The sequence below is a fragment of the Alligator mississippiensis genome, chromosome 1 (assembly GCF_030867095.1).
Source record: "Alligator mississippiensis isolate rAllMis1 chromosome 1, rAllMis1, whole genome shotgun sequence".
Taxonomy (NCBI): Eukaryota; Metazoa; Chordata; order Crocodylia; family Alligatoridae; genus Alligator; species Alligator mississippiensis.
This window is the reverse complement of record NC_081824.1, coordinates 319,752,200-319,765,691: the sequence shown is the minus strand read 5'-3', so window position 1 is coordinate 319,765,691 and position 13,492 is coordinate 319,752,200. Positions and strand designations below refer to the sequence as shown.

At 41.4% G+C, this 13,492-nt stretch overlaps 1 long non-coding RNA gene across 1 annotated transcript in view; it reads right to left on the bottom strand.

The window, feature by feature from the left end:
* LOC109284992 (uncharacterized) overlaps positions 1 to 13,492 on the bottom strand; it is a 60,487-nt gene that overhangs the window by 44,109 nt on the left and 2,886 nt on the right. Inside the window, exons 2-3 of the long non-coding RNA XR_002092654.2 lie at positions 8,757 to 8,817; positions 2,264 to 2,453 (exon numbers count right to left, since the gene is read on the bottom strand). This is a non-coding gene — a long non-coding RNA (uncharacterized LOC109284992). The remainder of the gene's footprint in view (positions 1 to 2,263; positions 2,454 to 8,756; positions 8,818 to 13,492) is intronic.

Sequence of the window (13,492 nt, the reverse complement as noted above, 5' to 3'; positions counted from 1 at the left end):
CTGCAGTGGGTAAAGGGTGCAGGGAATTCTCAGGGCTGCTTCAGGAGTCTGGCTGGCACAAGGGGTAGTGTCCCCAGGTACCAACTGGCTGGGCCTCAGAAGCTCCTGAGAGTTAGTAGTCTTGAGCGACTTGCCAAGGCAGCTTTTTGTACATACCACTGGGACCAGTACAGGGCAGCTTTTTATACTGCTGGGGACAGCACAGGTTGCTGGCCCCAGGCTCTAGCTCCCCCTGGCTGCAGGTTTGGGAGGAGCCAGGCAGGGTTATTTTGCCCCAGGTGGCACAATTTGTTCCACAACAAAGTGCATGTCCGACCATGAGGGCTGAGACAAAAAGCCCCGGCTCAAATTTGCACCACTTCTATTTGAGCTGCTGCAAGCACACATGCTTGCATATGTGGATGTGCCCATAGGGGCTACTTGCTAAAACAAAAGCATCTGAAATGACTGCTGAAGGGAGGCAGATAGGATGTAAATGTTTTCCTGAATGTTGCCAACTTTGGCTATTAATTAATTATCTGGTATCTTTATTAAAGCCCCAGACCCTGGTAATCTTTGATCTGAGAATCTAGGCTTTTGATTTTAAAGTAATGTAATGGAGTAAATTAAAGAGGAGATAAAGAGTTGTCTGGAATCCTTATGTGCTTTCTGTGGTGTTTTTAGATTTTTCCTTCAAACAGTATCTCTCCATTCAGTGTGAAACATTCCTTGGAGAGACTGAAACATGGAATCAAGCTGAAAAAGTAATCAGTAAGTTTAATGGGCTTGTGTATGGAAAACGAGGCTTCAGATGTATCTTCATGCCCTGAGCTGAAACAGACTTTCAGTAAAAATACTGAAGGTAAACAAAACTGAACTTCTTTTAGGATGGAATTTGATCTCTTTATGAACGAGATTATATGCCACTTCTTGCAATAGTAGGGGCTTGGACTCCATGGCCCAGGATGTACCTTCTGATCCCACAGGTTTCTAGCCCTTATGGTTGCAGAATAAATCTTAAAACTTGTGATCAAAGCATACCCATACATTAAAGCAGGGGCTATGAGTGGGTGGATATGGAATTTGTGGGGGGGCTCTGTGTGTGTGTGTGTGTGTGTGTGTGTGTGTGGATGTGGGTGAATATGAGAGGTTTGTGGGGATGTGTGTGGGTGGATATGAGGTTTGTGGGGTGGGTAAAGGGGGAGGATGGGTGTTAGGTGTGCATGGGGGGTATGGGTGCATGTTTGTGGTGTGGTATGTGCATATAGCAGTGAGCAGGGCTCCCCCAGAGTTGCACAGGTGGGGGGGTTGCATGTGGGGAGAGGTGTAGGGTTTGTGGGTGGTGTGGGTGGATGCAGTGTATTGGGGAGGTATAACTGTTTTTGATTGAGCCATGATGGCCATCCTTTGTTTCTTGCACTTCCACTGGCAAAATCCAGTCCTTCTCTCATGGATTTTGCTTGATTCTACCATATGTCTGTAAAATGCTTTGGGTATACTCTCAACTGAATGCACTTAAGTTTTCTGTAGTTGAAATCTGCTGCACCTGGCAAATGGTTCCTCTTGTTACAGTTAAAACAGTGCTTTCCAAGTATAGCACCAAATTTGGAGCCATGTTGCCTTCTACACGTATTGCATGCCAGCCTCTTTATTATCTCCTCCTTTTCAGTCTCTTTGCCAATAGAAAATTCCACTGTATAAGGTGGCTTCTTACCAGTGAAAAAACTACCCTGTGAAGTGCCTATTTTTGGCCTTGTTCTTTCATACCAATTGCATGGATGATACCTTTTGTTGCATTCAGCTTTGCAGCCTGGACCTTCACAATTTTTGGTGCCCTGCACATTTGAGTGCCCTTTTCTAGGGAAAAGTCTCCCTTACACAATGCCCTTTCTTCTTCTTCTAATGCAGTGTCTGCAATGTCACAAATAGTCCTATCTCTAATTAGGGATTCTGTCAAGTTCCCAAAGGTACTATTTTTTCCTTATTCTCTTCAGTTCAATAACATACTAATCTATATTTTCTTCTGTTATTTGTTGTACATAAAAAATCTGTATCTTTCAAGAGTCTCATTCTTTTTTGGTATGCAGTATTCCATAAATTTGGACAGCATTTTAATTTCATATTTTGACCTTTTTCAAAGGGAATGGTGTTATAAACAGCAAGAGCCTCCCCCCCACAATATGCAAGAAGACTGAGGATTTGTCATTTTTCTCTTCTGCTTCTGGGGCTGCTAAGTAGCACTCAAACCATTGTCTGAATACCTTCCAGTTTTCTGCTGTATTACCTGATAGTAGAAGGGCAAGTAGAGGTTACAAAGCTTCTGTTTACTTCGACTATAACTGTGCAGGCAGATCACTTAGAGTTGCCTTTGTCCTTCTACACGGCTGTATTGTTCCACGTGCTCTCAGTTTCCAATTTCTTTTCCACTTTGGTCCTCAAATTCTTTCAAGTTTACTGACACCATGTAGTGATCACTGGGTTAAAGTAACATAAGCATATGTGAATGAGGAAAACTAAACAATAAGCTTTATTGTAGAACAGTAGGCAACCTTTGAATACCCTCTGTCTCTAACTAACCAATAGCTACCACCTGACTGAGGGACCATCTCCCAATTTTCAGCTCTTCTAAAATAGGGAGTGTCTCCAAATTTATAACTGTTATCACTACAAAGCCTAGAAGCAATGGACTCAAGATGCAACAGAGAAAATAGTCTGGACATTGGGACTCTGGACATCTGGACATTACTCTGACTACGAGTGTGATCAAGGATTGAAACAGGCTACGTAAAGAAGTTGTAGAATATCCATCCTGGAAATTTTCAAGAGCAGGTTAAACAGATTCTTGGCTGGGATGGTTTAGTTAGGGGTGATCCTGCCTTGAGCAGGGGGCTGGATAAGATGGGAAAGTAGGTCTGGAAGGGACCTCACAAGGTGATGATTCTATAATCCTATAACATTTTTTTGCCCATAACATAGAAAATGTTTGACTCACAAAAATACTTTAACTGTGCTGGTTCAGAAGTGCCATTTTTCAGATATTAATAGAGAATAATTTAGAATTAAATTCTAACCATCCAGATACAGCTTTCTGAGGTACCTATTGTTCTGGCAATGGATAGCATCTGATTGTGGTTTGGTATAAATAGTTCTAGTTGGAGTGAGAAAAATAGTAGAGAAGTCAAGCTGCATAAACATCAGATGTGGTTCATAGCATCCAGATGTTTCTGTCATCTTAGTTTAAGTGAATAAGGTAAATGCCTGAGAGAGGCAGGGAATGCATAACTGAAATTTAGTTCCATCTTTCCTGATATTCTCAGGCTGACTTCAGTGAACTGAGGCTCTTCTAGTTCATTACTGGCCACAGATGGAAGATATCTTATTCAGCACCTGCACATGACAAGATAACTACAAAGTTTGTAACTACCCTGGGAAAACTGCTTCATATTTCATAGCATATTTAACATGTTACAATTCTAATTTTTCATGTACAGAATCACTGTCCAACTAAGCATACAAGATAATTTGCTTGGATGTGTATAATCACATCTGGACCAGTTTAAGAACAAAATTAAATCACTGTCTAAACAACTATGTAGGTTAAAGCTACTGTATTTACTCAGAAACCACACATGCCTTTCCCAAAAATTAGGCCTCCAAAACTGGGGCATATGTCTTAGGCAAGGAAACTAATTTTTCTGCCGAAAGTGGAAGCACAAAGAGGCTATGAGATAACTGCTCCCAGTAACCACATGAAGGGTGGGGCAGAGTCCAGTATGCAGCAGCAGCTACAGCAGGGACAGAGTCTAATCTTTAGTTTGCTCACCTTCCTTTTCCTGCTCAGACAAAAGCAACCAATTCAGCTGTGAAAGGACTAAAACTTTTGCTTTTGCCTGAGCAGGAAAGGGAAGGTGAGCAATACAAAGATTAGATGCTATGCCTGCTCCATCCATAACTCTCAAAATCTTTTTTTCCCCACTATTCTGCCTTCCCCAAAACAAGGTGTGTGGAGACATATATGGGCCACGTGGTTATTCGAGAAAGTATAGTAACTATGAATCCAGGAATAGTGTGTAAGGCATAGGCTTAAGCAAGAATAAATGCCAGCGTGCTAAACACCATACAGATAGTCTTTGCCGCAGTGAGCTTGCAGTATAATCCAACAACCAGGAAAAGGGATAGAAAATATAGAATAAGCCATATGATGGTTCCAAACATCCTGTTAGCACCATAGGGGGGTTGTACATGTGTTCTGGGAGGCATGGGCGGGTGCTTTAATTAGCGCAGCTCTGAGAGCCACACTAATTAGAACTGCCCAGAGTGTTATAGGTATCAGTGTCCCCGTGCTGAAAAATGGCAGCAGGGCACTTTGAACTAAAGCTTATTGAACGAGCTTTAGTTTAAAGCACTCCACCACCATTTTTCAGTACAGGGATGCTGATACATGTGACACTGGAGGCTGCTGGAGCGCGTTAATTTCCATGCTCCAAAAGACTCGATTAATCGAGTCTGCTCCGACACTCTGGAATTATAGAGCATCAGAGCAGGCTCCTCACATGTGTAAAGGAGTCCATGCATTTTGTGAATAGGGTGGGGTTCTGTAAAGGAAGCTTAGCTAAAGGGGGAGACATAGCCAATGGGAAAAGGACACTGAAGGGAGTGGGATGAGGAGAGAAGAGAGGAGGGAAAATTGGAGAACAGTTTGAGTGATTTAGGGCATGGTTGTGCTACAGTTCAGAAGCTAGCACTAAAAAAATGTCACCAGCATGAATACTCTTACCAGTTTAACTACAGTAGTTTGCAGCTGAATGCAGGCTCATTTAAGACAGCTTTTTGGCCAATTTTTGAAGCCTACATTTAGTTCCATGTTGCCAGGGCTAGCTTGTTCCCAGTACTTTAGCCAACTTATTTAATGCTAGCTCAGACACACACAGCTATTGCTCTGATTGTGATGTGGTGTAGACATATTCCTATATCATATGACAATTGATATTTCAGGGATCAGGATTTTAGACAGCTGAGAAGGTCAGAGATAGAGATTGAAACTGAGGTACTCGAAATTAAACATCCATTCGTAGCATGACCAAATAGCGATTTTCTATAAAGAGCACTTCATAGATCAATCACTTTGCCTGTCCAATCTATAATTAAACTGCAAAGAATATACTGTACAAAGCTAAAAGGAACGTACAGACCCCTTTCCATGAAAATCACATGACCACTTGGAGCCTTTTCAAAAGGGGAACTTTTCAAGAGGCTACTGCTGGTATATTCTAATTGTTATGTGTGAAGATGTTGAGAATGAATCAAATGTCGCAAAATGACTCCAAGTTTAACACTCCTTCATCCAGGTTTAAAGCTGGAGCCAGTTTTGTTACATTTGAATTGTTCTCAGCTCATTCATACATAACAATTAGAACATACCAAATTCTGTCCCCTTGAAACATTCCCCTTTTGAAATGATTCCAAGCATTAGTGTGTCCACACTCTGAATCAACAAAACAACTTGGATACCCCAAGCAGTAGATAAATAGAGGCTGGTTCTATGTTGGAACAGTACAAGATGCTTTTAAAAGGGTTGTGAAAGCACTGCTCAGGTGGATTAACTCAGGTATGCTTTAAGGAAGTAGTTAGTGTTAATCTCTACAGCTTGGGACCGCTTTGTTTTTTGACCTCTGGCAGCAAGAATCACAAATGTCATTGTCAGGTGTAAATGCTGGTTCTATAGACACTTGGCAAAAGGACTGAACATTTCTGGACACCATAATTGATTTAAGATTGCGTATGTACAGAGTTTTGGACTGGATACTTAGGCTACAAACAGACATACCATTTGTTTAAGGCATTTTATCCCAGTACAAAGTACAAAGTATAAATTCATCTGTCCATTTTGCCTGTCCCGTGATAAATCCTTAAAAGGTTCACAGGACAAGAAGTACTAACAGTTTATCCCAGGAGATCACAAAATGCATCTGAAGGGTTATCTCAGGATTGCATCATTGAAGAAAAATGGCCATGCTTTCAGCTACTCACCAAACCCTGGTTAGAAGGGTGATGTGTGTACACACCTTCCTGGCACATTTCTGTTCTGGGACAAACAAGGGCACAAGCTATCCAGGAACAAATGCAACGTCTGTTCCTAGCCTAAGTCACTACCCATCAAGAGGAATTACACCTCAGGGGCTCAGAACTGCTTAAAGCTTCCAGGCTTGAAATGGGAGTAGCTTTTATGCCACACTTTGGAAAAGTGTTCCCCTTAGTGGCAAGCATCTCTACAAATTATTGCAAAGGGGGTTCCTGCCTCTGCCGTACCCTCCATACTGCCATACTCGGCATAGCTGGTATCCATAGTTTCACATAGCCTTTGTACTTGATGGAACATAAGGGCTGTAATTGTTTTTCATCATTGCCGGGAGTCCCTCACAGTACAGGATGATCACTCCTATAGGTCAAGTAAAGGGTTGTAGATGAGTTCATTGATGGCTAACAAGGCCGATCCTAGAGCCACAGACTCTGTGGCAGACACTACAGGTGTTGTTTAAAAGGAGGATTGAACCGCAGATTTCGCAGTCTTGTTTCTTTTCCTTCCATTTCTGTTGTTTATCTGCCTCCAGGGAGAGATGGGTTTCCTCAAAGTAAAGTGTCCCTTCTCTCACAAGGTGTCACCATGTAGCCCTGTCTTGGGCTGGTTTTTCCCAATTAGTGGTGACAATGCCACACTTAATGTTTGCCTTGACAGTGACCTTGAAGCATTTCCTCTGGCCCCCATGTGTCCTTTGTCCTTGGCTGAGTTGGGGTTATAGCAGGTGTTTTGGTAAATGTACATCAGGCATGTGCATGCAATGTCCTGTCCACCGTAGCTGATGTTGAATAATCAATGCTTCCATGGTGGTCTTTATAAATTGCCAGAGTGGAGGGATGGGGTAAAGGAGAGTTGTAGAATTTTGCTCTTTATTTTCACCTTGCAAGAGCCATCCAGAACCAGTTCTTTTGTTCAGAGACTTATGTTAGACAGTGCTGTTTCATTAGAACTCAGACACTGATTGAATTGGACTTTTACCAAAATCATTGGCTGAACAAAACAGGTACTAGGAAAAAAATTATCTAAAAAAATATCGCAAACAGAAGACTTCAGTAGTTATAAGCCCAGGCAGAGGTAAAACTCTTGGAAATGTGCAGGAGAATTAAAGAGAGTTTAAATGATACTTCACCTTGTATCTGCAAGAAATAATAAGTATAGGCAAAAAGAAAACAAAAAGTAGCTATTTCTATCAATAGTTCATTCTGAAGCCCTTGATTTTTTGATAGTTTTCAGTTAACTTAGTCTGAACAGGCCAAGCATGAAACTACTGAAGAAATGTGAATCATAGAATTATAGAAAATTAGGGTTAAAAGGGACCTCAGGAGGTCATCTAGTCCAATACCTTGCTCAAAGCAGGATCATCCCCAACTAGAACATCCCAGCCAAGGCTTTGTCTAGCCAGGTCTTAAAAACCTCCAAGGATGGAGATTCCACCACCTCTCTGGGTAACCTGTTCCAGTGTTATACTACCCTCCTGGTGATAAAATTCGTCCTAACAGCTAACCTAAACTTCCCTTGCTGCAACTTGAGACTGTTGTTCCTTGTCACTGTCATCTGCCACCATTGAGAACAGTCTAACTGCAACAATTTAGTTCAAGTACTTCATGTAAAATTGAAACCTATGAACAATGTAGTTGTTAAACAGTGGCAAAAGAAGGTGAAAACTTGATAAGCAGAAGCCTGATTTAAGTAAATCCTAAGATTTTGTTAGGGTAACTGAGACCTTAATAAGAGTCCAGGTTCTGATCATGATTTGGAACAAAACATTCAGATTACTGGAGACCCAGAATATCCCTTAACAATTCATTTAGATTTAACCAACCAAAGGAAATCATCCATTCCAAAATGAAGCACGTAAAGGATGAACAGTGCTCTGACACAGTAGACACTAGGGAATCTAGAATACTACACCTGAAACAGACGGAAATCAGAAAGTCACATAGAGCTGAAAGCCAGATTTCACAGAAAAGGTACATGAGACTACATACACTATAGCAAATCCAATCCAAGACATTATTGCCATTGGAAAAAATTGCAAAATTTTTGTGGATTACATCACTTTGTAAGAGTTTTCAAGCAGAAATAAAGTGAACAAACCCTAGAGAAAGAGGATGAAAACAGTGGGTGCACCTACATGTGCACTTTGCTGTAGAGTATATTAATTAGCAGCACAGTAAAGCATCACCGTCTACATGTGCACTAGTATTATGGTGCAGTAAATTAACTCTCCTGTAAGATAGTACTGTCCCCGCATTGTGGACAGTACTATCTTACGGTAGAGTCATTTACTGCATTGAAACTCACATGAAGACACTGACAGCTGGGTGTAAATTGTGCCCAGTCAGCAGGGGGCCAGATCCCTGCTTGGTGCCTAGCCACATGGCTCCATGCTTTGGGCACTCTTTTGCCCTAGCTAGCCCCTCTGTTGCCTGTTGCCACCACCTACAGCCTGGGGATGACCACCTGAGCCTGCTGCCAGCCCTGGCCTGCTCCAACCCAGCTCAAAGTGCTGCTGTCCCAGGTGCACGTGTAGACACTGCACCCAGGAGCAATTAACTCCAGAACAAACTGCTCCAAAGTTTATTGTGTCACATTAAGTTCACATGTAGATGCACCCAGTGTCATTAGCTATGAGGAATTCCTCATAGGAGCAAAGGAATTCACAGAATGGACCACCAGCTAGAAATAGAATACTTACCAATTTTAAGTTAGACACCGGTACACAAGCCAGTGTGGTGCCAGAAATCAGGATATTTGCCCTGAAAGAAAAGCCACAAGCAATGGAAAGTAAATGTTGACATTCAGGCCTTAATAGAAATATATATGAACAAAATCCATGAATATATAACAACTGGCAAACATAATTTACGAAGTATGCAAAAAGTACGCAATATCGGCTTAGAAACCGTTAGCCCTTTGTCTCATCAAAGCAATTCAATGGTTGCATAGATAGGGTACTAAAATAATGGAAAAAGTCTTCTGAGAGCTACCCTAACCCCACTAAAATGCCTATCATAGAACTAAAACAGTCCAAACATCCCATCATGTTTGTTGTGCCTTATACACAATAATGATCAACTAGAATTTAAGGGTGCCTATACACAAGTCAGGAAGCTGCTCTGACATGCTGTATAACTGTACTCCAGCCAGCCTCCACATCTCATGTATCAGAGTCCCTGTGCTTCAAACTGGCCCTGAGCTTTAGATAAAACGTCTCCACCACCATTTCGCAGCACAGGAAAGTTGATACATGAGACACTCCAGACATTTTAATTAAATTTAATTAAAGCACCCCCCAATCCCAGAAAATGTGTGAAAACACCCTAAGAGAGTAAGTGTCATGCTCTTTGACACTGAGGCAGGAAGAAGAGTCCTTGAATTCCGTTTCCCCTGTGCATGCAAAAGCAGGAAGCTACCCAAGCTATTACGTACTAGGAAACTGAAGCAATCAATAAAAAATCTTCACCATTTTGAATAATCTGTTTCACGTTTATAAGCGCTTTTCTATTGCTCTTCTCTATCACAGCAGGATGATTTTATTCAGATTTGAGCACACTAAAATATTTCCTAGAATTCACTTTTTAAATGAAGGGAAAGCCTTTCTTGAGATACAGCAGAACACCCTTAGGTATCCAGAGAATCTGCCCGTGATTCTTCCCAAGAGTACAGATGGGATCTGTCATGAGAACTTAGTCAAAAGTACAGAGAAGTTATTTAAGAACATTGCCTACGACCTGTAGGAAATGTTAACACAATTTTAGCTGACTCCATTACATATTTAATACAAACGTATTTGTCCCTGAACTGCACTAAATCCTTTCAAAGAGCTATTTCAAGATTGTAGCAGTCCAGGAAAATTCCAGACTTCATTTGGAAAATAAAGCCAAGAACAAAAATGAATAATCTATAAAACAGAACTATGTTAGTAGGCAAAACCCAAAGCAGTCAGATTCAAGGCAAGCTTGGGTTTCATTTCCTAGGGAGTAGGTATTAAGGGGAGAAGCAGCTCAATGCTGATGGGCAAAATTAGCTGGAGATTATCTTGTTTATTTTCAATCTTTAAAAACTGGCCTAACCTTTCATGTGAGCCCCCAAATGCCATTTTTTCCATAAACATTTGCAGAAAACAGAAGGGCCTGAATGAATACGGATGTATTTGATGAGTTATAAAAGTTTATACTTCATTGTTATTGAGAAAGCTACTCTTATACTTTATTCAGATAATACAGTAGTTGTGTTTTATATTTTTGGATGAACCATTTATTTTAATAGATTAATATACAAGTTTTCCTTGCTTTATGTGGGTTCTGTATGTGCAAATTTGCTCTTATGCAATGACCCTTTTTAGACCAAAAATTCATTATATGCAAGGTAAATTCACTCTTATACAATTTGTGTGGTGGAAGCCCACAGTCAGATGCTTTGTGTGGTGCATTGTGGGAGTGATGTGCACCAAAATATAGTGTGTGGATCTGTGCTCCTTGCTCGTTGTCTGCAACATGTGTTTCTGTAGTTGCCATCCCCATTATAGTAGCGTTCACCACCACCCTGTACTGTGTGCTGTGCTTGTGTGTACTGTCTCCTATTGGGGAGTACTAAAATTGTCTTGTAAAAGTGGTAGAAATGGGTCTGGGGGTCAGTACAGTCGAGGTCTTGGAACGTATCCCTGTTTGTTACACTGTAAAGTGGGTTCCCTTTACGCGAATTTGAGTTATGCCCCGTTTTCCAAGAATGCATGTACAGGATAAAGCGAGGAGAACCTGTAGTGTTAAATAAAATAGAAAATTAATAGAAAAAAAATCTACAAAAGGAACCAATAGCAAATTATAAATTCTTCTGGCTTCTCTGCCAGAGCAGTTATAAGCTCCTTCCCCTCCTCGTGAGAAAATTCGCCCCACTGTCATGTATGCTTATGGGTCCATTTCAAGCCATGCCCTCTCCTGAAGTTGAGAACATTTTGGCCTAGTTGAACAAAAAGGTAAAGTGAGTTTTTAAGCTAGAAACCCACTAGAAATTTCCTGACATCAACCTGCTCCCCTTCAAACCAGGGAACTGTTATATCAGCTGATTTCCACTGTCATGGGACCACATCAGAAAACATAATGAGTCTCTTTACTAAATGGATCCCATGCTACTTAGTGCTTTATACTGGAGGTCAAAAAAACAATATCTTATATTGCAAAAGCTGTTGCTTTGGATGCTTACAGTGAGAGATCTACTGAGTCTTTGCCTGAAGAAAGCAATGGCTTGCTCGTTACCTGATACAGAAATTATTCTCATTAACTGAAACCCTCCTTTTTAGTCACCTTAGAGGCCTCAGTCTTGCCATTGACGTTATGTAGGAGGCATTCAGACAAGCCCCAAAGTAAACAGATACGAAAATATATTTTGCGAATATAATCTCTAAATTATAAAATGAGCATAAACAGGTACAACATTACCTTCCTGAGTCTGGATACAGTTTGAAACCGTTATTTCAGGAGGTATGCACTGTATTCTTAAATATGTTGCTGCCAGTCACGTTAACAGAAGCTTCCAGCCAATATATATTTATCCCAAAATTACATACCGTCTTTGCTGTGGACCAGAGCACCAGCTGCTCTCAAACTGCTGATAGTCTCTGAGAATATCCATTATACTGTTATGTAATATCAGTGCAAAAATCTGCAGCACATGGAAAACAGGACATGTGAGAACTAGCTAAAACTAAACTAGTTTGATATGAAAACACCAGGGCTACTGTATTTACTCTAGCATTCTTTTCCATATGTCATTCATTAAAAAAGCAGCTATAAATTACATGGGAGAATCCAGGAACATTGCCAAAGAGTTTGGGTCCAGCTTACCCTGGTATGCATGGATTTTTACATATAAAACTGTATTTAAGTAGATCTGCAAATCAGTTAATGGCTTCTTCTTGGATGACATGCTTTCTGTGGTTCACTTAGAGTGCTACATAGCATCTGACTGAGAGATCAAGTTCAGAAAAAATAGATCGTTAAGTCCTATGATCCATCTTCTCAAGCAGCATCCAAACCACTATTAACTAAAATCATACTGTCTTTCTAAGTAAGGGAAAGGACAGATGGGGGAATTCTATTTAAGAACCAGGTCCCACCACTTGTTTTATCTTTTGGAGAAAACTATTGCTAGGTTCAAGAAAGCCATGATGGTGAATGGCTCTCCTCATTTAGAATATGTCATCTAATCCTTATCATGATGGACCCATTTAAAATACTTGGTAATGGCATAGTTCATGTAAACAAGGCCTGTTTTTCTCTACCTCCTCTTCACTATTTCTTCCATTTTTTGTTATTTACACATTGATCATTTTATTTTTCATCTGTATCAAGCAATTATAAAAGAGAAAATCAGCTCTCCTATGAGAATCTTAATATATCTACATTCAGGCTCTTTCTATTTTGTGCCTACCCATGTCTCTTTGCCGCAAAGGACAAGGCAGAGTTGAAATAAGTGAATTTCTGGAGCAAAACAACTTTGCTCTTTCTTCAGTGCTTCCATGTTACATATATTTCTATAAATCAATGGTTACACCAAAATGGTTAAAAATAATAGTAAAGTAATTAGTTGCAGCACATAAATCTCAAAAACTCAATCCAGTTACATTTGGATGAGTCCTGCAATGTCTATCCAAAACTTAGCCGAAACTTTTGATGTCTCCATTTTCCTGACTCCTCAATTTCTCCACCTTACGTCTGCTTACACTCCTCATTCCAACCAGACTTTCCTTCTCCCCTTCCACCCCTTTAGGCTAGGTACAGACATTGCACCTAAACCAGTATAAGTGATCAGAAACTGGCCTAAACCTATATCAGAACAGATGTTCAGCCCACATAGATGGGTTTCAAAATGATCCAAAATACACCTGGATGGATAGCTACAGCTGTCAGGAGAGTCAGGCAGGGGGAAGGGGTGGGGTACAAGAGCCTCCCTCCACCCCCACCCCCTGTTGGCCCAACCCCAAGCCAGCACAGCTCGGGGAGCTCATGCAACAAGGGGCTCTGTTCCCCCACCTTTCCCACCCACAGTTCCCTGCCCAGTGGGCAACTGCAGCCAGGAGCCACAGCTCAGAGCCTCTCACTGTGATGGGAGCCCAGGGAACTTGTACAGCCCCATGCTGGAACTGCTGAACAGATTTGTTGCCCACAATGAGAGCAGTGCTGTGCAGTTCACCCGAAGTGCCTGCTGCCAACCAAGTGCTAATTAGTATGCAGTGTGGTACCTTCTTGCTGCAGCCGTCGACACTTGGCTCAAACTACACAGAGTATGCAGCACTGGGATCTAGGATCGGGGAGCGGGGAAGCAGAGCCCCTACCATGTAGATCCAGCCAGGCACCCCTGGCCCTAAACCAGCAAGCTGAATGGGTCCACGTGTCCCTACTCCACTCCTCCCCTCCCGGGTCTCTGGTTCCC